The 27,859-nt window shown below is 31.8% G+C and overlaps 1 protein-coding gene and 1 long non-coding RNA gene across 2 annotated transcripts in view; one reads left to right on the top strand and one right to left on the bottom strand.

Annotated features, from left to right (window-relative positions):
• LOC140057206 (uncharacterized) overlaps positions 1 to 27,859 on the bottom strand; it is a 137,208-nt gene that overhangs the window by 101,085 nt on the left and 8,264 nt on the right. The window lies entirely within an intron of this gene.
• LOC140057208 (uncharacterized) lies at positions 7,958 to 11,241 on the top strand. The gene is made up of 4 exons (XR_011846884.1): positions 7,958 to 8,094; positions 9,179 to 9,263; positions 9,892 to 9,952; positions 10,597 to 11,241. It is a non-coding gene; the product is annotated as an uncharacterized lncRNA (long non-coding RNA).

The raw sequence follows: 27,859 nt of genomic DNA, 5'->3' as shown, positions 1-27,859 counted from the left end.
ATATTAAGTTAAAAAAATTGGGGGTCATCTTCCATTCTGAAGAGTTATATTCATTTTAAAAAGGCCCTACTTTTTACCATTTTTAGCACTTTTGTACAATTAATGTGCGCATTTTGTCCTTTTTAACGTGCTCGTATAGCGTTATTTTAAGTCTGAATGGACTCAAAGTCGGATATTGTACTAAGGATTATGAGTAGAATGTGATGTATACATCAAATTTTATTTTTTACGCTTTTTAAAAATCCCGTGCGCAAAAATATATTTTTGCGCAGTAATTTTTTAAAACACGCAAATGGCCTATTTCATGCTCTAAATTGATCAAAACTTAATTTTGAGCTTTTTAAAATTTTAACGCGCGATTTCACGTGCATGACCTTGAAACGCGTAAGTTTTTATTTGTTAATATTTTTACCCTTCACCTGAAGTTTACGTATAGTGAATTTTATTGATATGTGATAAAGAGTTATGGAGATATGATTGATAGTGTGATTTCACAAAATCGCGTATACGTGACGTCACGGTTGAGTGATCACGCTGAAAAGCTTATTATGGCTAAGTTAAAGTATTTGAAAGACATTGTGAAATTTTTGTGATCATTGTTATTCAACTTTTTGAGATAATTGCTAAACAAAAAGTGTACAGAAAGAAGAATAATAACAATAATAATAATAAAGATTTTGTACAATAACAATAGGTGATCATTTTATTCTAAATGATCACCTAACTAGAATTTAATTCGTCACTTTGACGAATTATAGGTGATCATTTTTATCGCTTTACTTACATTAATATTTTTTAAACATGCACGTACGTTAACATACAATAGGAAAATGTTGATGTATACCATCCTGTTATACGCTTATAGTGCTGAGTTGTGCCTATTATGTGTCATATACAATATGTACAGTATATACTGTATATCTATATACAGTGTAGCATAGGTGAAATTTCGGGACCCACATTATGTTCAAATTTTTTGGTATGATGGAATTATCAAAATAAACTCGAAGATGACAATTTCGAAAGATAATGAATTGAGCAAATAAATATAAGGATTGGAAGATAATTTGACACGTAGAAGCGCAATGCGCGCTCTTTGAAATTTGTATAACTTTGACTAAAGAAATTTAAAAACAACGTTTTAACTTCAACTGGCCATATGATAACATCACAACATCCGATAGGCTTAATTTTTATATGAATTCATATCTACATTTAATCAGCTTTCATAATAAATTATAATCTTCAAGGTCACCTTTAATTCTGAAGAGCTATAACATATTCAAATGTATGGTGTAGCTGAAATTACACGACCTTGGTTATTAAAGTTTTTACACATGATGACGTCATCAAAATAAAAATGTTGACAACTGATGAGAAAGATAATTAATTGAGCAAGCACATACTAAAATTTCGGCGAAAATCGGGCTCAAATAACGGAGATGCGCTCTATTGAATGTGATAACCCACACAAAAAGATAAAAATTACTAATTTTTAAATTGAAGTGGCCATTTGATGACGTCATACCATTGTGTACGTCTAATGTGTACATGAATATGTATCTACAACCCAATGGCTTCCCGAATAAGTTAAAAAAATTTGGGGTCACCTGCCATTCTGAAGAGTTATATTCATTTTAAGAAGGCCTTATTTTTCACCATTTTCAGCACTTTGATGCAATTAATTTGCGCATTTTGTTATTTTTAACCTGCTCGTATAGCGTTATTTTAAGTCGGAACTGACTCAAATTTGGTGAATGTACTAAGGATGGTGAGTAGAACGCGATTTGTATAAAAAAATTGCAATTTTTACGCTTTGTAAGTATCGCGCGCGCAAAATATTTTTTTTGCGCAGTAATTTTTTGAAACACGCAAATGGCCTAATTCATGCTCTAAATTGATTAAAACGTAATTTTGAGCTTTTTAAATTTTTAATGCGCGATTCTACGCGCATGACCCTACGTGCGCGCGCGTTTTTACTTGCTAATATTTTTACCCTTGACCTGAAGTTTACGTGTAGTGAATTTCATAAATATGTGATAATGAATTATGGATATATGATTGATAATGTGATTTCACAAAATGGCGTATACGTGACGTCACGGGTGAGAGATCACGCTGAAAAGCTTATTATGGCTAAGTTAAAGTATTTGAAAGACATTGTGAAATTTTTGTGATCATTGCTATTCAACTTTTTGAGATATTTGATGAACAAAAAGTGTACAGAAAGAAGAATAATAACAACTAGAATTTAATTCGTCACTTTGACGAATTATAGGTGATCATTTTTATCGCTTTACTGACATTAATATTTTTTAAACATGCACGTACGTTAACATACAATAGGAAAATGTTGATGTATACCATCCTGATATACGCTTACAGTGCCGAGTTGTGCCTATTATGTGTCATATACAATATGTACAGTATATACTGTATATCTATATACAGTGTAGCATAGGTGAAATTACGGGACCCACATCATGTTCAAATTTTTTAATATGATGGAATTATCAAAATAAACTCGAAGATGACAATTTCGAAAGATAATGAATTGAGCAAATAAATATAAGGATTGGAAGATAATTTGACACGTAGAAGCGCAATGCGCGCTCTTTGAAATTTGTATAACTTTGACTAAAGAAATTTAAAAACAACGTTTTAACTTCAACTGGCCATATGATAACATCACAACATCCGATAAGCTTAATTTTTATATGAATTCATATCTACATTTATTCAGCTTTCATAATAAATTATAATCTTCAAGGTCACCTTTAATTCTGAAGAGCTATAACATATTCAAATGTATGGTGTAGCTGAAATTATACGACCTTGGTTATTAAAGTTTTTACACATGATGACATCATCAAAATAAAAATGTTGACAACTCTTGAGAAAGATAATTAATTGAGTAAGCACATACTAAAATTTTGGCAAAAATCGGGCTCAAATAACGGAGATGCGCTCTATTGAATGTGATAACCCACACAAAAAGATAAAAATTACTAATTTTTAAATTTAAGTGGCCATTTGATGACGTCATACCATTTTGTACGTCTAATGTGTACATGAATATGTATCTACAACCCAATGTCTTCCCGAATAAGTTAAAAAAATTGGGGGTCACCTGCCATTCTGAAGAGTTATATTCATTTTAAAAAGGCCTTATTTTTCACCATTTTCAGCACTTTGATGCAATTAATTTGCGCATTTTGTTATTTTTAACCTGCTCGTATAGCGTTATTTTAAGTCGGAACTTACTCAAATTTGGTGAATGTACTAAGGATGGTGAGTAGAACGCGATTTGTATAAAAAAATTGCAATTTTTACGCTTTGTAAGTATCGCGCGCGCAAAATATTTTTTTTGCGCAGTAATTTTTTGAAACACACAAATGGCCTAATTCATGCTCTAAATTGATTAAAATGTAATTTTGAGCTTTTTAAATTTTTACTGCGCGATTCCACACGCATGACCCTACGTGCGCGCGCGTTTTTACGTGCTAATATTTTTACCCTTGACCTGAAGTTTACGTGTAGTGAATTTCATAAATATGTGATAATGAATTATGGATATATGATTGATAATGTGATTTCACAAAATGGCGTATACGTGACGTCACGGATGAGTGATCACGCTGAAAAGCTTATTATGGCTAAGTTAAAGTATTTGAAAGACATTGTGAATTTTTTGTTATTATTGCTATTCAACTTTTTGAGATATTTGACGAACAAAAAGTGTACAGAAAGAAGAATAACAATAATAATAAAGATTTTGTACAATAACAATAGGTGATCATTTTATTCTAAATGATCACCTAATAAAGATTTTGTACAATAACAATAGGTGATCATTTTATTCTAAATGATCACCTAACTAGAATTTAATTCGTCACTTTGACGAATTATAGGTGATCATTTTTATCATTTTAATGAAATTAACATTTTTTAAACATGCATGTACGTTAACATACGATCGTAAAAAGTTGATGTACGCCATCCTATGACATGATGCATACGCTTATATCGCTGAGTTGTGCCTATTATATGCCATATACATTATGTACAGTATATACTGTATATCTATATACAGTGTAGCATAGGTGAAATTACGGGACCCACATCATATTCTAATTTTTTGGTATGATGACGTTGTCAAAATAAAATTGTGGATAACACTATCGAAAGATAATGAATTGAGCAATAAAATATAACAATTGGAAGAAAAATTGACACGTAGAAGCGCGGTGCGCGCTTTTTCAAATTTGTTTAACTTTGACGAAAAAAATGAAAAAACTACTTTTTAACTTCAACTGGCCATATGATAACGTTATAACATCCGATAGGCATAATTTTTAAATAAATTCATATCTACATTTTATCAGCTCTCATAATAAGTTACAAACATCAAGGTCAACTTTAATTCAGAAGAGCTATAAGATATTCAAATGTATGGTGTAGCTGAAATTACATGACCTTGGTTATTCAAATTTTTACGCGTGATGACGTCATCAAAATAAAAATGTTGACAACTCATGAGAAAGATAATTAATTGAGCAAGCACATACTAAAATATCTGCAAAAAACAGGCTTAAATAACGGAGATGTGCTCTATTGAATGTGATAACGCACACAAAAATATAAAAATTACTAATTTTTAAATTGAAGTGGCCATTTGTTGACGTCATACCATTTTGTACGTCTAATGTGTACATGAATATGTATCTACAACTCATTGGCTTCCATATTAAGTTAAAAAAATTGGGGGTCATCTTCCATTCTGAAGAGTTATATTCATTTTAAAAGGGCCCTATTTTTCACCATTTTCATCACTTTGATGCAATTAATTTGCGCATTTTGTCATTTTTAACCTGCTCGTATAGCGTTATTTTAAGTCGGAACTGACTCAAATTTGGTGAATGTACTAAGGATGGTGAGTAGAATGCGATTTGTATAAAAAAATTGCATTTTTTACGCTTTGTAAGTATCGCGCGCGTAAAATATTTTTTTGCGCAGTAATTTTTTGAAACACGCAAATGACCTAATTCATGCTCTAAATTGATCAAAACTTAATTTTGAGCTTTTTAAATTTTTAACGCGCGATTTCACGTGCATGACCCTACGTGCACGTGCATTTTTTATTTGCTAATATTTTTACCCTTGACCTGAAGTTTACGTGTATTGAATTTTATTATTATGTGATAATTAATTATGGAGATATGATTGATAATGTGATTTCACAAAATGGCGTATACGTGACGTCACAGGTGAATGATCACGCTGAAAAGGTTATTATGGCTAAGTTAAAGTATTTGAAAGACATTGTGAAATTTGTGTGATCATTGTTATTCAACTTTTTGAGATATTTGCTAAACAAAAAGTGTACAGAAAGAAGAATAATAACAATAATAACTAGATTTGAACTCGTCACTACGGACGAGTTAGGTTATCCGCAGCGCAAAGGCCACGTGCACGTCATACGTTTAAACATTGCGCGCAGAAAAACGATTAAGTAATTGAAACAATTTCAGCGTGCTCTTTATTTTTTGTCACGTCTGAGTATATACGGTATACACTATATACTGTATACGTACTACATACAGTGCAGAATAGGTGAAAATAAGTGACCAAAGTTATTGACGCTTTTGAACATGATGACGTCATCACAATTTTTAAAATGGTGAATCGTGCGAAAGATAATTGATAGACCTAGACAACATAAAAAAAATGGGGGGAAATGGAATACAAATAAGTGGAGATGCGCTATATTAAATGTGACGAGCTACGAGGAAAGAGAAAAAAATCCTATAATTTATATTCGAGTGGCCATATGATGACGTCACATTGTCCGGTTAGCCATATTGATGCACGATTTGATATCTGCAACTCATCTACTACCAGAATATGTAATTATAAAAAAGTTCACCACGTAGTTTAGAATTTATGACTGTTTAAATAAAGGCATAATTTTGACTAATTTTTGAACTTTTTCATCAAAAATGCGCGTAAATTGTTTAATTCTACGTGCTCGTATGACGTGATTTTTAGTCGAAATTGTTTGAAAGTTGGTAAATTTTCTAAAAAAGACATGAAAAACAAAAATCAAGCAAAAAAATGATGTTTTTGCGCTACGTGCGCACGTGCGCGTAAAAAAATTGCGCACGCGTGGGAATTTTTGAAATGCTTAAAATGACATGAAACGCGTAGAAAGTTGATTAGATATTGATTTTTCGCATTTTGAAATTTTAAACGCGCATGCGCACGTAACTTTTTGTAAAACATGCCATTTTTATTCCATAGAAAGTTTGCGCATTATATGACTTAAATTTTCACCAAGTTTCAATACAAAATGAATTTTAGTTTTTAATCTATGATCAATAATTGAAATTCATAAAATCACGAGTAACTTACGCTGCGCGACTCGAAATTTGAAAAAAAAAAGTTTCTTGCACATCTACAGATATAGGGCAATCTTTTGACAAAGTTATACAATCTTCTGTTGGCTAGAATTAGAGATACGCTGCCCACAAAAAATGGGAGAGAAGTGTGTAAAGAAAGAAATAAATACTAGATTTGAACTCGTCACTACGGACGAGTTAGGTTATCCGCAGCGCAAAAGCCACGTGCACGTCATACGTTAGAATATTGCGCGCAGAAAAACGATTATGCCATTGAAAAAATGTTAGTGCGTTCTCAATTTTGCGTCACGTCAAAGTGTATACGGTATACACTATATACTGTATACGTACTACGTACAGTGCAGAATAGGTGAAAATAAGTGACCAAAGTTATTGACGCTTTTGGACATGATGACGTCATCACAATTTCTAAAATTGTGAATCATGCGAAAGATAATTGATTGACCTAGACAATATAAAGAAATGGAGGGCAATGGAATACGGATAAGTGGAGAAGCGCTCTATTAAATGTGATGAGCTATACGAAAGAGAAAAAAATCCTATATTTTATATTCGAGTGGCCATACGATGACGTCACAATGTCCTGTTAGCTATAACGATGCATGATTCAATATCTACAACTCATCAACTTTCAGAATGTGTAATTTAAAAAAAGTTCACCACGTAGTTTATAATCTATGACTTTTAAAAAAAAAGCATAATTTTCACGAATTTTTTAACTTTTTCATCAAAAACTCGCCAAATTGTTCAATTCTACGTGCTCGTATGACGTGATTGTAAGTCGAAATTGATTGAAAATTGGTAAATTTACTAGAAAAGGCTGGAAAAACAAAAATCAAGCAAAAAAAAGATGTTTTTGCGCTACGTGCGCATGTGCGCGTAAGAAAAGTGCGCACGCGTGGGAATTTTTGAAATGCTCAAAATGACATGAAACGCGTAGAAAGTTGATTAGAAATTGATTTTTCGCATTTTGAAATTTTAAACGCGCGTGCGCGCGTAACTTTCTTTGAAACATGCCATTTTCTCTCCATAGAAAGTTAGCGCATGATATGACTTAAATTTTCACCAAGTTTCAATACAAAATGACATATAGTTTTTATTCTATGATCAATCATTGAAATATATAAAATCGCGCGTAACTTACGCTGCGCGACTCAAAATTCATAAAAAAAAAGTTTCTTGCACATCTACAGCTACAGGGCAATCTTTTGACAAAGTTATACAATCATATGTTGGCCAGAATTAGAGATACGCTGCCAACAAAAAATGGGAGAGAAGTGTGTAAAGAAAGAAATAAATACTAGATTTGAACTCGTCACTTTGACGAGTTCGGGTTATCCGCCGCGCAAATGCAACGTGCAATATACACGTAGAGATACCTGCCTACGTGGAAACTATTTTCGTTTTTCGTTACATATTAGTCTTTTTGGCGAAGATTGCATGCCATACATTACTGTGTATGTGAAATTTGAGCGAGCGGAAGATGTAGGAGGAAAGGCCAGGAGAAAAAGTGTTGACGACGTATGTGTGGTGGATAACTATAGACTCCATGTTGATTTTACAGAGTCGCTCTGAAAATATTACAAATTGTATTCTATATCGAATCGCAAACGTCGGCGAATAATAATAATAACAAAACTCAAGTTTGTTAAGATTTCAATACTATAAGAAATAGGTAAGAAATTATGTGGATTATTTGATTTGTAGTTTTGTTTACGTAGGCTAGGCCCTAGGCCTATGTGAATGTGGGCTACACAGGCGGAAGGCTTGTTTGTAGTTTTTGTGATTGGTGGCGGCCACAGCGGAATGTTTTCTCTGGATGGCGTGTCTCTCTACTGATCGTTATTACACAAATTTAGAGCAATGAATTTGTACGAATTCCGTTAAATAAACAACTTTATATATTTTATAAACATTTAATAACATATTTTATTGATATTTCCAATGTTGATATATAATATAAATTACTATAAAACGTTATTAGCCTAGGCTAGGCTTAGGCTAAATTATGTAATTATTAATTTTTAGGCGAAAATGGCGTAGGCTAGGCCTCTAGTGTTCATACAATTGTCAACGTTCGTAGCTAAAAACGATGTTTTTCAGCGATGTTTTAGACCCTATATTTCGAAAACTACAAGTCAGATTTTCGTAATTCTTTCTTTATTAGAATATTGACACAAAATACTAACAGATAATGTTTGAATTGGTTAAAAAATAACAACTTTTAATTTTGCATCGTTATCCCTACTACCTTGCCTAGTACTAGTAGTAGTAGGCCTTTTCTTCTATAATAGATGTCAAAATCGTAACTTCTAAATTGGGGATTGTCCTCTTTCTAGCCTATATGAATAGTTTGTTCACTTTTAGTCTTACTGTGTAGTCTTGGAAAATTTTTCTTAAAATAATTATCAGCGTAGTAAGTAGCCTAGACTGTATTATATATATTAGGACTTATACACTTATACGCGATTGTTAGAAAATAAAACACTGTTTATGGTAGTTCGGCCGTACTGTAGGTTTATGGAGTTTTATATGCTGGTTTTCCTAGCCTAGGCCTAGCTTATATTATTAGAAATGTATTAAATAATGAACTAAATTTGTTTTAATTATATATACAGTATAAATATTAGACTAGCTTACAAAAAAAAAATTAAGAAAAGGGGCATTTGAGTACTATATATAACTAGTATTTTCGCTTCTTGATATCAATTACTGTACTATTTTTACATGAAGTTTCTCTTTATATGTTTTGTTTTTAGGTTCTACCTGTTGTAGTATTAGCTGTGCTGAACATCTGCCAGATTGTTTTTGCTGTTTTTTAAAGCTAATAACCTCTTAAATTTTGTAAGTAAAGAAAATAAATTATTTATTTATTTGACATTGATGGCACCGGGATCTCTCTGACAGTGATTATAAACTGATAGGGAGTATCATATTTTTTTAGCCAGTTATATTACAGAAGATTGACATAATTTAGATAAAGGAACTGTTTTAAATAATTGTTTGGTCCAAATGGAATAAAAATATAGGCCCTACAGGGAAAATTTTCATTTAAAAATTTTGTTTAGCAATATTGCTAATAAAACTGATTTTTAAGTCGATAAACATAGTTTTGTATTGTATTTTTTGCTACACAATTTTCAAAATGTGTAGCAATAAGGTTGTTTTGTATAGCTTTTTGCTACGCTACACTGGCGAAAATGTTCCCTGCCCTAATCATTCTGTTCTTAGCTATGCTATGAGATTGTGAGGAAATAGACATTGATCGAGAATCGTATGGTAGTTGAATTGGGACCGCATGTCTTAAAATAATTGTTATTCAACGTATACTTGGTTGGTGAAATTCTTTGTCCATTAAATCATTGTAATTAGATAGTTGTATGTAAATACTGAAAATTATCAATAATATGATGCATATTTCTGTTAAATTTGTATTAAAAATGTATTTTTCTTGTATGTTTGTATTTTGTAGATTGTAGCTGTTGAAGACAGTGACTACATAATAGGTTGCACCTTTCTGATACATTGTTTATGTGAGTCTTTGGTAAATGAGTTTACTGTAGATTGGCTAGAGGGTAGACTCCAAAATCATTGCAGTTAATAAGTGATTCTTCATGGAGAGGAGAGGGGACCCAACAGTATGGCGGCTGTAATTGACTATTGAACACACCTGCCATGCTTTATACGCAGTCATGCACTACCACCGCTAGCATTGATTGTATATACGTAATACGGCATGAACAGAATTTGTTATGATATATTATTATTTGATATATATTAAACATATTTGCGGTGGCCATATTTATGGTGTACTTCTTGTTTTTATCACTTTCCTGTCCGCCCGATAGCCAATCTATATAAGTTCATTGTGTTGGTAGATTATCTATGAAAGGGGAGTGAATTGTCTTTTTGTTCTTGTCTCTGCCCTTTATAACATACAATACTGAATACTGACCATATTGTCTGTGTTCTGAAAAATAATGATACTATTGCACAATTAAATTAGACCAATATACTCTGAACATTTTCAGATTTTAATATCAGATGTAGATTTGTTTTAATTAGCCCTATTGATATAATACTCGTCTTCACATATTTGGTGGTGAGTTGGCCTTATTTGTTTTGGTAGTCCAAATATTTCATGTCTGAACTTTTCTTTTTCTTTATTTCATTGCAGGTACCTGACTGATAATATTATTAACCCACTGGATCTCAGAAGAGATCCGAATCTCAGAAGAGATTCTGCTCTCATAAGAGAGTGCCAACGAGGGTTTAGCATAACAAACAGAATTATCAAACAGAATTTCAAATAGAACTTACACAAAAATATTAAGCAGAAGCTTAAATAGACAGAAGTCTTGAAAAAAAAATATTAACCCACTGGATCTCAGAAGAGATTCTGCTCTCAGAAGAGAGTGCCAACGAGGGTTAATCACAATCACAAACAGAATTATAAAAGAGAATTTCAAATAGAATTTATACCAAAACATTAAGCAGAAGCTTAAATAGACAGAAGTCTTGAAAAAAAATATCAAGCAGAAGCTTGAAAGAGAATTATTTGTAGAAACAAGTACAAAATACTGTACTAACAAGCATTAAGTAATAGGTATAGCTGTAAAACAAAAGGAATAATTTGCAAAAGAATAGAATTCTACATAGATATCTTTGATCGATAATTAGTTTGTAGAGGCTAACTAAGAAGCCAGCAAAAGATATATCAATAAAGAGAAACAAAAATTGACGTGAAATTTAAATCATAGAATCCAAAGATAATATTAACTTGAATATTTTTTTTTAGAATTTTAATAACCAAATATTTTGCTGTAGCCAATATTGTTTTAAAGTTTGAATTGATTAAAAGAGTGAAATCAAATATCAAGTGGAACTTAATTGTAACATTTTTCAAATTGTAGAAGACATATAAATTGTTTTTGAATTTGAAATTTGAGTTCAGTATTTTGAAGGAATTTTTGCATAATGGATACAAAATTCATAACAATAGTTAATGGTCTATTGTTGTTAGTGATTGTCTTAATAATATTTTTATATAAGTATGCGACTAAAGAAGTGACAAGTAAGGAGTGCAACATTGTCAATACAGCTGGTAATGTTGATAGTGGAATTATGGATAAAGCAACAGAATTTAAAACAGTCATGGATGACATCTTGGACCTACTTGATGAATGCTGTTCAACTAAGAATGTGGAAGATGTAAACACTATAAAAAATGAAAGTGAAGATACAGGTAATGCCTATTGTGAATGTATCAAAGATACAACTGAATTTAAAGAAGTAGTTAATGATATCCTGAACATATTATCTTATGGTACAGCCCTTACTTCAGAGTTTGATAAATGTGATCTGTGCAGTATTGAAGTGAAAGCAGAGGACATTTACATAACATGTGACTGCTGCAGTAAACATTTTCATGTGACATGTGTAAGAAATAGTTTTGAAGACAAAGTATGTGATTCCAGAGTAATTTGGATTTGTTCGATGTGTGGGAATAGTAATTTTGCTGATAATATGTTGGGTGAAATAGGTATTCACTGTCATTTCAATAGATATATGATTCTAGAACCTGATGACTCTATCACTGCAGACTTTCCAGAATTAACTAAAAATAAAGAAGAATGTTGTAATGATGCCAAATTAAAATGTAAACAAACAGGAAGTGAAGATTTACTTGGTAGTGATTGGATAAGGGTGAGATCAAAGAAAAGAACCGACAACAGAAAAAAAAGATGTAAAAATAGAGGAAATAAGAAAAGGGGAAAGCGCGTTATAAATGGTATAATTATAGAACCAGGTGTAAAATATATTGGCAAAGGTGTAAAAGATTTCTATGAAAGACGAAATAACAACAAAATAGAATGGAACATGAATAAAAGTACTTGCAGAGAATACAAGGAAAATGACGAAACGAATGGTAAGCCTATGTGTTGTGTTTTGAAAAATACAAAAGTAACAAACGGAGTACAACAACAATCAGGTGGTGGTTCGAAACGTTCACGAAATAGCAAGGGTCGTTTTGTCAAAAGTAAGAAGATTGATAACAAAGAATCACAAGATAATATGGACCTGAATTTAAAACACCACAAGAATGATTGCGATACTATGGAACAGATTGGCGAAGATATTATTTTAATGAACATGGGTAAAAATAACAATTCAGAAATGAAAACTGATGACGACTTTAAAATGAAATGTACTGAAGAAAATTACAACACAGCGACTGACGATGTGAAAGCACAAAATAGTAGCAAAATGAATAACAGAACTAATAGATTTGATAGTAATGTTACAGATCATAAAAATCAAACATGTGCAAGTTGTGAATTTGACGAAAACGAAGTATCGATAATTGATGACGGATCTAAAAAAACAGTGACTGAAAAAATTATGTCCCATACTAATCCTAAATGTGACCAACATACTATCGATGTGGATATTGAAGTTTTAACAAAAAATAATTTTTCGGAAGAATTGATAATCGATGAGGGACCAAAACAAAAGAATACACCAATAAGGCAGAATACACAATCAATAAATGAATTACAACTATATAATAGTAATGATAATAACATAACTGTAGCACAGGGTAGTTTCAATCAAGGGAATTATAAATTTGGTTTTGCAGGTGGTAAACAGTGTGTTGCAAATAGTCTTGTAGCTATTCTTTATTCTACAAAGAGGAATGGAAATGAATTTTACACCAAAGACCTTGATACAATATTGACTCTTGGAAACGAGTTGTACTGTTACATTCAGAAAGATTCCACTATGGATGAGGACCTTTTGATGATTTCAGAACTACCGAAAGAATTGGATATTTTGGATAACACCTTTGTAATATCTCCCAAAGAATCAGTGTTTGGCACAATAGATGGGGATCTCGAATCGATGGCTGAATATGGAGCCTTATCATTACACCAAGCTCTTGAACAAGAATTACACCAACATGATGCATTTTTTATGAATTTCAATAGAAGCACATTTTCTATTATCAAACGTGTAAATGGCTTCCTTATATTTGATCCACATGCAAGAGATCGTGTTGGTTGTGTTAGTGAGCATGGAAAAAGTATTTTAATATACAGTACATCTTGGAAAGGTGTGTACGATTATTGTATAAAATTAGCAAGGTCAATGAACTGTAATTTACATGAAACTGAGTTTGAACTGACTGGTGTAAATGTTGAAAATAAGTCTATGGTTTTATGTTGCGCCTCTGTCATCTTAGATGATAATTCTGAACAAAACAACATAGGAGGAAATGTCGATGTTAATGAACCTAGTACGTCTTACCAGTATAAATGCAGTAAAAGATCACCTGACAAAAATATTGATTCTAAAGTTAAAGGCCAAAAACATAATAAAGAAGGTCATGTCTCATCAGGTAATGGATGGCAAAGTGATAGTGATATTGAAATTGTTAATGTTCAGTATGGAGAAAGACCTGACAAGAATTTTAAATTTATTCCGATCTCAGAAGATCAAAAGAAAAACATTTGTATTGAAATAGGTATTCATTGTGAAAATACTGGTAAGAATTGTAGTATTAACAGAGCTAGAGAGATTGGACTTCCTCTTCAAATTACGAATATCACAGGTGATGGTAATTGTTTTTATCGTGCAATTTCATACATTATTTCTGGAACTGAAGATAATCATTTACTATTAAGAAAAGCAATTACTAATCATTTATTGAAGACTGGTGACTTATTTATTAATACATTTAGTCATGAATATACATCAGTTAAGGAATATGTGTTGAGAAAAAGAATAATGGATAATGGAACGTGGGCATCCAATACTGAAATAAGTGCAATGGCAAACTTGCTTCATACAGATATTTATTCATTCAATGATCAACTTTTGACGTGGCAATTGTTTTCTGCTAAAAAACCGGGAAGAATAGATGATGTTACAACTGACAATGGTATATACATTTTGTACACTATGAATGTGCATTTTAATGTAGTGGAATCTGTCGATGTTCAAGAAACATCAGGACAAGTTAATATGGATAAGACATCACAAAACAAAAATTCTAAAACAGAGGCCATTTTTATGAAAAAGAATTCTACAACAAAGAAACGAAAGCAAATGAGAAAAGAAACATGTGACATATTTGAAGACATAGAACCAAAACACAAACAGAGTAAAACGATTGAAGGTCTTTGTTTTGAAAGTGAAATAAAACTATTGAAAGGAAAAAAAAAACAATCTTACAGAAATAGAAAAGAAAAGCACAAGAATCAACAAAGAATGAAAAGGCAAAGAGAATCAAAAGATAATTCAGAAAAAACAAATGAGAATAGAAGCAAATATGAAAGTGATTATGTCTACAAAGAAAAGAAACGTAAAATAAAAGAAGCACAGAAAATAAGATATGCTGATGATGATTATAAATTCCAAAAAAGGAAGGAAAACAGAGAAAGACAATACAACATGTATAGATATGAACCTGATTATAGTATTAAGATACGAAATAAAGCGAGACATAACTACAAAATTAATTTTGATTACCGAACAATCAAAAAAGAGAACAAATTAAATAGATACCACAATGATATAATATTTAGATATAACACGAAAACCAAAAATAAATCCAAATTTGCAGAAAAGTATCACACTGACCCTAAATTCAGACAAAATTTTAGGCAAAAATTCGTATTAAAGTATCGTAATAATTCAAAAATCAGAGAAAATTTGAAGACAAAATTCATAATGAAGTATCGGAATAATTCAAAATTCAGAGAAAATTTGAAGACAAAATTCGTAATGAAGTATCGGAATAATTCAAAATTCAGAGAAAATTTGAAGACAAAATTCGTAATGAAGTATCGGAATAATTCAAAATTCAGAGAAAACTTAAGGCAAAAATTGGCAGATAAGTATCGAAATAATTTAAAATTTAGACAAAACTGTAAGCTAAGATTGTCAGAAAAATATCGTGCTAATTTGGAATTTAGACAAAAGTGTAAAAAAAGTTGTAAGCTAAGATTTAAAGAAAAATATCATCGTGATCCAGTGTTTCGAAAAAATGTTTTTAGGAAAAGTAAGAAGCATCGAGAAAAGAGAAACATAGAAAATAGTAATTTTGAGTTTGTTTTGAAAAACTTCAGAGAAACAATTTCTCGTGGTCCTGAATATGTTTGTTGTGTATGCTTTAAAATGTTATTTAAGAATCAAGTTATGAAGTGCACTAAATCTAAGTACGAAAATAGGACATGTATAAATGAAAAGTATTTGCATATTTGCAATAATGAATGTAATAAACCTTGTCAATTTATTGAATCACCAAGATGTCGTTTATGGATTTGTTTCACATGCCACAGAAAACTGTTAAATGGAAAAGTCCCTGCAGAAGCCAATTCAAACAATTTAGAACTGCATGATATTCCTCCTGAGCTTGAGTGTTTAAATAATTTAGAGCAGCACTTGATAGGATTAAATATTCCTTTTATGAAATTAATGAATTTACCCAAAGGTGGACAGCATGGAATACATGGCCCAGTTGTATGCGTACCATCAAATACTATTGAAACTGTGAAAATGCTGCCTAGACCAGAGGCTGTTGATCAATTAATATCCGTAAAGTTGAAGCGAAAGTTGTCTTATAAAAGTTACTATAAATACAAATTTGTTAACACAGCTAATGTTATACAAGCTCTTGAATATTTACAGGATCATAACAAATGGTATTTTGATGTAGCTATTAATGAAGAATGGCACAATTATTTATCTAAAGAAAACATAGAAAGTGGTAATAATAATAATGGTGAAACACATTTAGAAAATAATGAAGAAGAAGTGGAAGACCGATTAAGTGGTGCTGTCTTTGACACAAGTCTTCAACCTGTTGACAGGCGACAAAATGTGGTTGATGAATATTTTCGTGACATAATTTGTTGTGCGCCTTGTGAAAATAATAGCCCTGTTGCATTGTTAAAGAATGAAAGTAATGAAGCAAAATCATTTCCAGTTTTATTTCCCACAGGCCAACCAACATTCCACGACATCAGAGATGTTAAAATATCATTTGGACGTTATTTCCACAACAGATTAATGCATGTAGATAACAGGTTTGCCAAAAATACTGAATTCATATTTTATGCTCAATCTTTATATGAACTTCAACAAATTTTATCGAGTATTTCCATTGCATTGCGAAAAGGGTCAAGTAAAAAGGATGATTTTAGCAAAGTAACTATAGCAGATTTAAAAGACGTCAACAAAGTTGAGGAAATTTTAAAATCTGACAAGGGTTATAAATTTTTAAAACAGATACGTGGGACTCCGCCATACTGGCAAGCAACACAAAAGGACGTAATGGCAATGGTTAGACAGATTGGCAAACCAACATTTTTTCTTTCATTCTCAAGTGCTGACTTTCGTTGGAAAGAAATAATGACTACATTGTTAAGTCAAGCAGGAGACAAAAGAAACATTGATGAACTAGAATGGGCAGATAAATGTAATTTGTTGAAGTCGAATCCAGTGACTGTTGCGAGAATGTTTGACAAACGCTTCCATACTTTTTTGAAAAATGTAATTCTGTCTGAAGCACAGCCTATTGGTAAAGTTGTAGATTATTTTTATCGAATTGAATTTCAAATGAGAGGAAGTCCACATGTTCATATGTTAGTTTGGGTTGAAAATGCTCCTGTTTTTTGTTCAGATGAAGATAAGGAAGTTATTAATTTTGTTGATAAATATATTTCTTGTTCTGTTCCATGTCAAACTGTAGATCCTGAATTGAATGAAATTGTTACCAGTGTGCAGATTCACAGTAAAAGACATTCTAAATCGTGTAAGAAGAAAGGAACAATTTGTAGATTTAACTTTCCAAGACAACCTTCTCAAAAAACATTTGTTATGAGACCTACTGTGAGTGAAAGTAATGATGATACTAAACAAGCAAAAGATTTGTTAACCTCAGTAAAAGAGGCTGTGACTAATGAAGAACCATATGAAAATGCCAAAGAACTTTTCAAAAGTTTAGGTATCACACAAAGTGCATTTGAGAAGGCAAATAATTGTATAGCTACTGAAGAAAAGATTGTTATGAAGAGAAACCCTCAAGACGCATGGGTAAATCAGTATAATCCTTCCTTATTAAGAGCATGGAATGCTAATATGGATATTCAGTATATAACAAATGTATATGCATGTATTACTTACGTTGTGCAATATTTGTCAAAATCTGAACGGGAAATGGGCTTACTTTTATCTCATACAGCATCAGAAGTGAAAGAAGGAAATGAAGATGCTAGACAAAGTTTACGAAAACTTGGTAATGTCTACATGAATAATCGAGAAGTTTCTGCCCAAGAAAGTGTTTATCGTGTCTGTGGTTTGAGATTAAAAGAATGTTCAAGGAAAGTGGAATATATTCCAGTAGGACCTAATCCTGTTAGAATGAGTTTACCACTAAGTGTAATTAAAACCAAAGCAGATGATAACGATTGTGCCTGGTTGCCAAATAAGCTTGATAAATATAAAGCTCGACCTAATAGTTTTGAATTTAATAAAATGTGCCTTGCAACATTTTGTTCTAATTATAGAATATTAAGTATATCAGAAATGAAAGGGAAAAAAAAGAATGTATTTAAATTAAAAAAGCAGTTTGGATTTATACAAAAAAGAACGAAAACTAGCAATGCTATAGTCCGATACCCTCGATTTCATATGGATAGAGATCCTGACAAATATTATCTAAGTATATTGCAGTTATTTTTACCGTTTCGAAATGATGAACAGTTAAAACCACCAAATTTTCAAACATATGAACAATTTTATGAGGACGGATCTGTTAAATTATGTGGTAGTCGTAAATTGCAAAGAGTAAAGTCCATAGTTCAAGGAAACATGAAACAGTATGAAAAAAGTGCTGATGATGTTGAAGACGCAAAAGAGTTTTTAGCCAAATTTGGACCACAAGAAGATGCATGGAGTCTTTTATGTCCAGAAACAGAAAAAGAAAGGTTAGACAATCCAAAGCCAAATGTAGACATTGATGATGAAGAAAACGAATTTGTTATTCCAGATTTTGAACTTCCAAAAAATCATACTTCTAAAGTAGAATCTAATTCGTCTTATATTTCAAGACCAGAATTGAACAAAATGATTAGACATTTAAATGAAAAACAACAACATATATTTTACAAGACAAGACAATGGTGCTTCGACAAAGTTAATGGTAAACGACCTGAACCATTTTATACTTTTATAACTGGAGGTGCTGGTACTGGTAAAAGTCATCTGGTAAATTGTATTTTTTATGAAGCAACACGCATTCTTGGCAAAATTATGGAGAATCCTGATGATTTGTCAATATTAAAATTAGCTCCTACAGGGATTGCAGCCTATAATATTAAAGGTCAAACAATACATAGTGCTTTGTCAATTCCCATTAATATCTCACTTCCATATCAACCACTTGGAGAAGAAAAAATAAGTGCACTTCGTAATCAGTTGAGTCAGTTGCAGATTGTTATCATAGATGAAATATCAATGGTAAATCAAAGGTTGCTTTGGTATATCCATGGAAGATTAAGGCAAATAAAGCAAGTACGTAATGATAGTGCATTTGGTAATATTTCAATAATTGCAGTTGGTGATTTTTATCAGTTGCCTCCTGTGATGGGTACTTCTTTATATAAAGATACATTGGAAAGCTCATTGTGGATAGATAACTTTAAACTAGTACAGTTAGATGAAATCATGAGACAAAAAGAAGATAAAGAATTTGCTCTATTGTTAAACAAACTGCGTACAAAAGAAAGAAATGAATGTTTGTCTGATAAAGATTTATTAGTTTTGAAATCACGTCAAACAGGTGAAGAATGTGAAGATGCTGTTCATATTTACCCGTGCAACAAGCAAGTGGATGAATGGAATAAGAAAATGTTGCATAAAAGATGTACAGATATTGTATGCATTGAAGCAGAGGATGTTGTAGTCAACAGCAAGAGACAAAACAAAAAATGTGATAAACCTCGGAAATCACGTCAAAGTAGTTTATTAAATTATTTGTGGATTGCAGTCAATGCCAGAGTGATGTTGATAAAAAATGTAGATGTTAAAAAAGGTTTAACAAATGGATGTATGGGGCATGTTGAAGAAATAATTAAGGCAAGTCAAAGCACTAAACTAGTATCTATTAAAGTGAAATTTGACAATAATGAAATTGGTATTCAGGCAATTGAAATGTTTCAGGAATCTGTTGGAAATAAATACAGTCGAAAGCAATTTCCTCTCAAATTAGCATATGCATGCACAGTTCATAAAGTGCAAGGAATGACAATGGATAAAGTATCAGTCTGCCTTAAAAATACTTTTGCGCCTGGACAAGCATATGTAAGTCTGAGTCGTGTTACATCAATTTCTGGACTTATCATTGAACATTTTAATCCAAAGCTGATTTATTGTGATCCAAACATACAGAAATGCTTAAATAAAATGAATTCATACGTACAATATGATAAACAAAGTCATAATTTGGATTCTAATTTTTCAATAATGTTACATAACATTCAAGGACTTAAACAACACTTTGTTGATCTTCAATGTAATGATTTGTTTATGAATTCTAGTATCATATGTCTAACTGAAACATGGTTGAATAAGGATGACGATTTTTTTGGCGTAGATATACAGCCATATAAATTGTATCATCAATCAAGGTATGACTCGTATTCTAATACAAATTCTCTGACTTCAAAATTAAAAAAATTGGCTCATGGTGGCGTTGCTGTGTATTCGAAGAACATGTTTTCAAGTAGATTAAACATATGTATCAATGATATAGAGGCAATTTCATTTTTAATAACAAGCCCAGTTTCAGTTGTCGTGTCAGTAATTTATCGACCTCCAAGTTATGATATAAAACAATTCTGTCAGCATTTGAGCAAATTATTGAAAGAGATACATAAAGTATGTACTAAATGTATCATAATGGGTGATTTCAATGAAAATCTTTTCAAACAACCTTCCAAAGTGAAAACATTAATGTTAGAGAATGGGTACCAACAACATGTCACAAGTTCTACAACTGAAAATAATACATTGATTGATCATGTCTATAGCAAAGGTCTTGATTCAGTACAGGCTGAAGTAATTCCAATTTATTATAGCTATCATGAAGCCATTCAAATTAAATTTTAATTGCAATATTTTACATTTTTTTCAGCTTATGTTTATTGTTGTTTTAAGAATATTATATTAATGGAGTATACTGTATACGGTTTTATCACTACATGTGCAATCCTGGTAAAGACAAATATAAAAATATATTAATATATAGTTAATCCACATGAAAGTGAAACTAAAAAAAAACATGTTTTATAAAAGACCTTACGTAAAAGAACTTACTTAATACGAACTTAAAATATAACTGTAAAAACTTGGAAAAAAAAGAGAATAAAGACATACATTAGTATGTCTCCCTGTGAATGACAGGCGGGGAACTTTAAACCTCATGTCATTATCTCGTACTGGAGAAACATTATCAGGTGAGTTAAATAAATTTCTATCTTTATTTACGAATCATGGGCCTATACTATTATCTCTCATCTCTCATACTATGAATATTGTTCTGCAATTTGAATATTGTCTAGAGTTTTTTTTTCCTTGTAGGTGTTCAATCGAAAGTTTTTATCTCTTCAAGCAAAATGGTATCCAACTTTTAAGACATCCATTAATGCAGTCATTCGCTCTTTTACACGATGCAAGGCATTCAGTTATTTATATAAGATTAATAGGCCTATCGTAATGTAGTTGATTAGAGATTTAATTTCAGATAATTTTAAATTGAGATTCGTCACGTATTGATGCATCAATAAATATGTGTCTAATGAATCCATGGCGACGAACTAAGCTAAAAGTCCTGATCAGAATATATATAAACTATAATTATTGCTAAATGTGTCCAACTTTCAATAATACTACATTTACATTATTGTACGTAAAATGTAAAGTGAGCTTTTTAAAAATATATATATATTGTATCCAATCATATCTCATTGCTTTTGTCAGTACTTCCTTAGTTAGATAAAAACACAGAGCAGAAAAGTTGTTATTCTTGTTTTGGAAAACAAAATGATATAACTCGTATCATTTATTTAATATAGAGCATTGGCAAGCGCGCAATTTTTGAATCCTAATTTTACATTCAAAGTCAGTCCTGAATTTAACAATTTTTTTTTTCATAGTAAAATATATAGAGTGCAGCATACCTAAACTTACGGGACCAACATGTATTCTATAAAAATACTGCAAACTGTATTATACCAAATAGACACAATTCATCACTGTAAACTTTCACTTCATGTACAGTAATAGGATGGCATAACCACTACAGTGCAGCCAAAGATAGTATGGCAAAGGAGAAATTACGAGACCCATCTTTTATTCCAATTTTTAACATGATGACGTAATCAAAATGAAACATGAAGGTAACAATTTTAGAAGATAATTTTTAATAAAAAAAAAAATTGGGGAATGTAAAAGTGAAATGTGCGCTCTTTTAAACGCTACACACAAAAGAGATAAAATCAGACATTTTGAATTCAACTGACCATATGATGACATCACGACATCCGATAGGCAACATTTTTATATAAATTCATATTAAATTATTAAATTGGATTAACTAGTATAAAAGAGAAAAATTCTATTTTTTTAATTCGAGTGGCTATATGATGACGTCAGAACATCCTGTAGGTGCAAATTGTACATGAATAGATGTATTCAACTCATTAGCTTCCATAATCCATTAAAAAAATGGGTGCCCATTAAAAATAGGTATATTTTTAGCACACGATTATTAAAGTTTAACGTGCACGTGCATCGTTATTTTGCCATTAGTTGATAAAAATGAATGAAATCTACTAAAGAAGGTATGGAAAACAAGAATCAATTTCAATAAACACTTTTCTGCGCTTTGTACGAGCTGTGCGCACAGGTGCGCTACAGGGTTGGGTAGGTTTGGCCAGTATGCGTACCTTTTTATGGCCAGCGGGCGTCCCGGATATTGCGCAATATGGCCAGCGGGCGTCCAATTATTGCGCAATATGTTTTCAATGCAATGCGTGTGAAAAATACGTACAATGCGACATATATATATATATGTATATTTACATTTTCCGCGCGAGATGCCGGCCGGCCGGCCACGTACTATTATTATTTATCAGAAAACAAATATTAAATAATGTGAACTTTCATTTAAAATGTTTTTTGATTGACATTATAATAGTTAAAACTATTAATAATTATTGTTATTAATTAGGCCCTAAAATACAGTAGTATAATTTACTAAATCAGTTTAACTTAGGCTAGCCTGCTCTGAACAGATAGATTGGATTTTAGAGGCCTCAGTTCAGGCTTGCCCTAATTGCAAATTCTGTATTATTATAATTAATTATGTATATAGCGCCATCTGTCGCATTGTACGTGTTTCACACGCACGGAGCGGACGCTGCCATTGAACAAATATTGTGCAATAATTGGACGCCCGCTGGTCATATTGCGCAATTTCGGGACGCCCGCTGGCCATAAAAAGGTACGCATACTGGCCAAACCTACCCAACCAGTATCCAGGTGCGTGCACAAAAAATTGAAAATTTTGAAGTGCTAAAAATGGCCTGAAATGTACGTGAAATTGATTAGAAATTAATGTTGCGCATTTAGAAATTTTAAATACGTGTACTCGCGTAATTTTTGCGTGCACGTTATACGTTGGAATATTGCACACCGAAAATGATTATGGCTTAATGACCTGAACTGAAGAATTATTATGCCATCCTATGACATGAAATACATATGTTTACAGTGCTGAATTGTACCTATTATATAGCATACATCATATTACAGTATTTTACAGAATAAACTGTATTATGTTATATACAGTGTAGCATAGACAAAATTACGAGACCCATCTTTTAAATCCAATTATTAACACGATGACGTCATCAAATTGACATATAAAGATAACAATTTTAGAAGATAATTATCTAAATAATTACATTAAAACAAATTTGAAGAATTTTGGGCACGTAAAAGTGAGATGCGCTCTATTTAATCTGATGAGCAATAACGAAAGAGTAAAAAATCCTATATTTTACATTCGTGTGGCCATACGATGACGTCATAACATCCGAGGGGTAAATATTCTGCATGAATTCATATCTACAACAAATCTGCTTACATATCAAATTAAAAAAAATGGGGGTCATGGATGATCCTGAGGAGCTATAATAGATTAAAAATAGGCATAATTTTGACAATATTTTGTCACTTTTGCAACTAAATTGCGCGCAAATTGTCTAAATCAACGTGTTTGTATGACGTCATTTTAATTTGAAATGATGTCAATCTTTTTTAAAATGACTAGGAAAGGCTGTAAAATTATAATTCAAGAGAAAAACACATGATTTTTATGCTCCGTGCGCACCTTACGCGTAATTTTTTTCGCGCGCGTGGGAATTTTTGACATGCTCAAAATGTCATGATCAGCGTAGAAAGTTGATTAGAAATTAATTTTGCGCATTTTGAAATTTTAAATGCGCGTGCGCGCGTAATTTTTTGTGAAACATGCCATTTTTAATCCATAGAAAGTTTGCCTTTGATATGACTTAAATATTCACCAAATTTCAATACAAAATGACTTTTATTTTTTATCCTATAATCAATCCTTGAAATTCATAAAATCGCGCGTAAGTCACGTTGCGCAACTCTGACGTCATTCAAAATATGGAGGTGCACAACTTCAGGTAAATGTCCATGTAATGACAAAGTTATACAAAAGATATATTTACAAGCAATAGGGGATATGCTGCTCACAAAAATCAGGGAAAGAAAGAAGAACAAAGAAGATGATGATGAAAAAAAAAGATATTTACAATCACATGGGTTATCCGCAACTAAGTTGCGGATAACCAACTAGATTTGAACTCGTCACTACGGACGAGTTAGGTTATCCGCAGCGCAAAAGCCAAGTGCACGTCATACGTTAGAATAGTGCGCGCAGAAAAACGATTATACCATTGAAAAAATGTTAGTGCGCTCTCTATTTTTCGCCACGTCTAAGTATATACGGTTTACACTATATATTGTATACGTACTACATACAGTGAAGAATAGGTGGAAATAAGTGGCCCAAGTTATTGACGCTTTTGGACATGATGACGTCATAACAATTTTAAAAATGGTGAATCATTCGAAAGATAATTGATTGACCTAGGCAATATATAAAAATGGGGGAAAATGGAATACGGATAAGTGGAGATGCGCTCTATTAAATGTGATGAGCTATGACGAAAGAGACAAAAATCCTATATTTGATATTCGTGTGGCCATACGATGACGTCACAATGTCCGATTAGCCAAATCGATGCATGATTCTATATCTACAACTCATCTACATTCAGAATATGTAATTTTAAAAAAGTTCACCACGTAGTTTAGAATCTATGACTGTTATAAAAAAGGCATAATTTTGACAAATTTTTGAACTTTTTCATCAAAAATGCGCGTAAATTGTTTAATTCTACGTGCTCGTATGATGTGATTTTAAGTCGAAATTGTTTGAAAGTTGGTAAATTTACTAAAAAAGACAGGAAAAACAAAAATCAAGCAAAATAATGATGTGTTTGCACTACGTGCGCACGCACGCGTAAAAAAATTGCGCACGCGTGGGAATTTTTGAAATGCTCAAAATGACATGAAACGCGTAGAAAGTTGATTAGAAATTGATTTTTCGCATTTTGAAATTTTAAACGCGCGTGCGCGCGTAATATTTTGTAAAACATGCCATTTTTAATCCATAGAAAGTTTGCGCATTGTGTGACTTAAATGTTCACCAAGTTTCAATACAAAACGACTTTTAGTTTTTATTCTATGATCAATCATTGAAATTCACAAAATCGCGCGTAACTTACGCTGCGCAACTCGAAATTTGAAAAAAAAAGTTTCTTGCACATCTACAGATATAGGGCAATCTTTTGACAAAGTTATACAATCTTATGTTGGCTAGAATTAGAGATACGCTGCCCACAAAAAATGGGAGAGAAAAGTGGAAGGAAAGAAATAAATACTAGATTTGAACTCGTCACTTTGACGAGTTCGGGTTATCCGCGCAAACGCAACATGCACATACTTTAAACTATATGAATCTCGACAATTATTATGCCATCCTATGACATGAAATAAATATCTTTACAGTGCTGAATTGTACCTATTTTGCAGCATACATCATGTTACAGTATTTACAGAATACACTGTATATGTTATATACAGTGTAGCATAGACAAAATTACGAGACCCATCTTTTAAATCCAATTATTAACACAATGACGTCATCAAATTGACATATAAAGATAACAATTTTAAAAGATAATTATCTAAATAATTACATTAAAACAAATTTGAAGAATTTTGGGCACGTAAAAGTGAGATGCGCTCTATTTAATGTGATGAGCAATAACGAAAGAGTAAAAAATCCTATATTTTACATTCGTGTGGCCATACGATGCCGTCATAACATCCGAGAGGTAAAGATTCTGCATGAATTCATATCTACAACATATCTGCTTACATATTAAATTAAAAAAATTGGGTGTCGTGGATGATCCTGAGGAGCTATAATAGATTCAAAATTGGCATTATTTTGACAATATTTGTAACTTTTTCAACTAAAACGCGCGCAAATGGTCTAAATCAACGTGCTCGTATGAAGTCATTTTAATTTGAAATGATGTAAATCTTTTTTAAAATGACTAAGAAAGGCTGTAAAATCATAATTCAAGAAAAAAACACATGATTTTCATGCTACGTGCGCACCTTACGCGTAATCTTTTTCGCGCGCGTGGGAATTTTTGACATGCTTAAAATGTCATGATCAGCGTAGAAAGTTGATTAGAAATTTATTTTGCGCATTTTGAAACTTTAAATGCGCGTGTGCGCGTAACTTCTTGTAAAACATGCCATTTTTAATCCATAGAAAGTTTGACCTTGATATAACTTAAATTTTCACTAAGTGTCAATTCAAAATGACTTTTATTTTTTATCCTATGATCAATCATTGAAATTCATAAAATCGCGCGTAAGTCACGTTGCGCAACTCTGACGTCATTCAAAATATGGAGGTGCACAACTTCAGGTAAATGCCCATATAATGACAAAGTTATACAAAAGTTATATTCATAAGCTATAGGGGATATGCTGCTCACAAAAATCAGGGAAAGAAAGAAGAACAAAGAAGATGATGATGAAAAAAAAAGATATTTACAATCACATGGGTTATCCTGCAACTAAGTTGCGGATAACCAACTAGACATGTAACTCGTCACTTTGACGAGTTAGTTATCCGCACGACAAAGGCCACGTAGACGTCATACGTTAGAATATTGCACACAGAAAAAGATTATGGCAATATGACCTGAACTGAAGAATATGATATGTTGTTATTGCTGAATTCTGTTATTTTGTGTCATATTATATATACAATATAATCTGTATACATATTACATACAGTGTAGAATAGGTGAAATGACAGGACCCGCCATTTATTCCAATTTTTAACATAGCGACGGTATCAAAATGAAACACTAAGATAGCAATTTCGGAAGGAAATTATCTCGGCAACAACATATTAATGTGTAGAAGAAATTTAAATACGTAAAATATTGATGCGCGTTCTTTTAAATGTGATGAATTATGACGCAAAAGATGAAAATACGACTTTTTTTATTTAACTGGTCATATGATGACGTCACAACATCCGATTGGGAAAATGTTTACATAAATTCGTATCTACAATCCAATAGCTTCCAGAAAACGTTTTAATCATGATTATCACGTTTTATTCTGACGAGCTATAACAGATTGAAATTTACTGTAAAGACGAAAATAAGTGCCCCACGTTATTTACATTTTTAGACATGATGACGTCATAAAAATTAAATTATTTTTAACTCATACGAAAGATAGTTGATTGACCTAGATAATATAAAAATCGGGGTAAAAATGGAAAACAGATAATTGGAGATGCGCTCTATTAAATGTGATGCGCTATGACGAAAGATATAAAAATCCTATATTTTATATTCGCGTGGCCATACGATGACGTTATAATGTCCGATTAGCTTTATTAATGCATGATTCCATATCTACAACTCATCAACTTCCAGAATATATAATTTAAAAAAAGTTCACCTCGTAGTTTAGAATCTATGAATGTTTAAAAAAAGGCAAAATTTTGACGAATTTTGACAAATTTTTGAACCTTTTCATCAAAAACGCACGGAAATTATCCAATTGGATGTGCCCGTATGACGTAATTTTAGGTCAAAATTGTTCAAAAGTTGGTAAAATTACTAGAAAAGGCTGGAAAAACATGAATCACGCGAAAAAAATTTATTTTCAACGCTACG

This window comes from Antedon mediterranea, chromosome 8 (assembly GCF_964355755.1).
Source record: "Antedon mediterranea chromosome 8, ecAntMedi1.1, whole genome shotgun sequence".
NCBI lineage: Eukaryota > Metazoa > Echinodermata > Crinoidea > Comatulida > Antedonidae > Antedon > Antedon mediterranea.
Note: the sequence above shows the minus strand (reverse complement) of the source record. Positions and strands in the feature narration are given on the sequence as shown.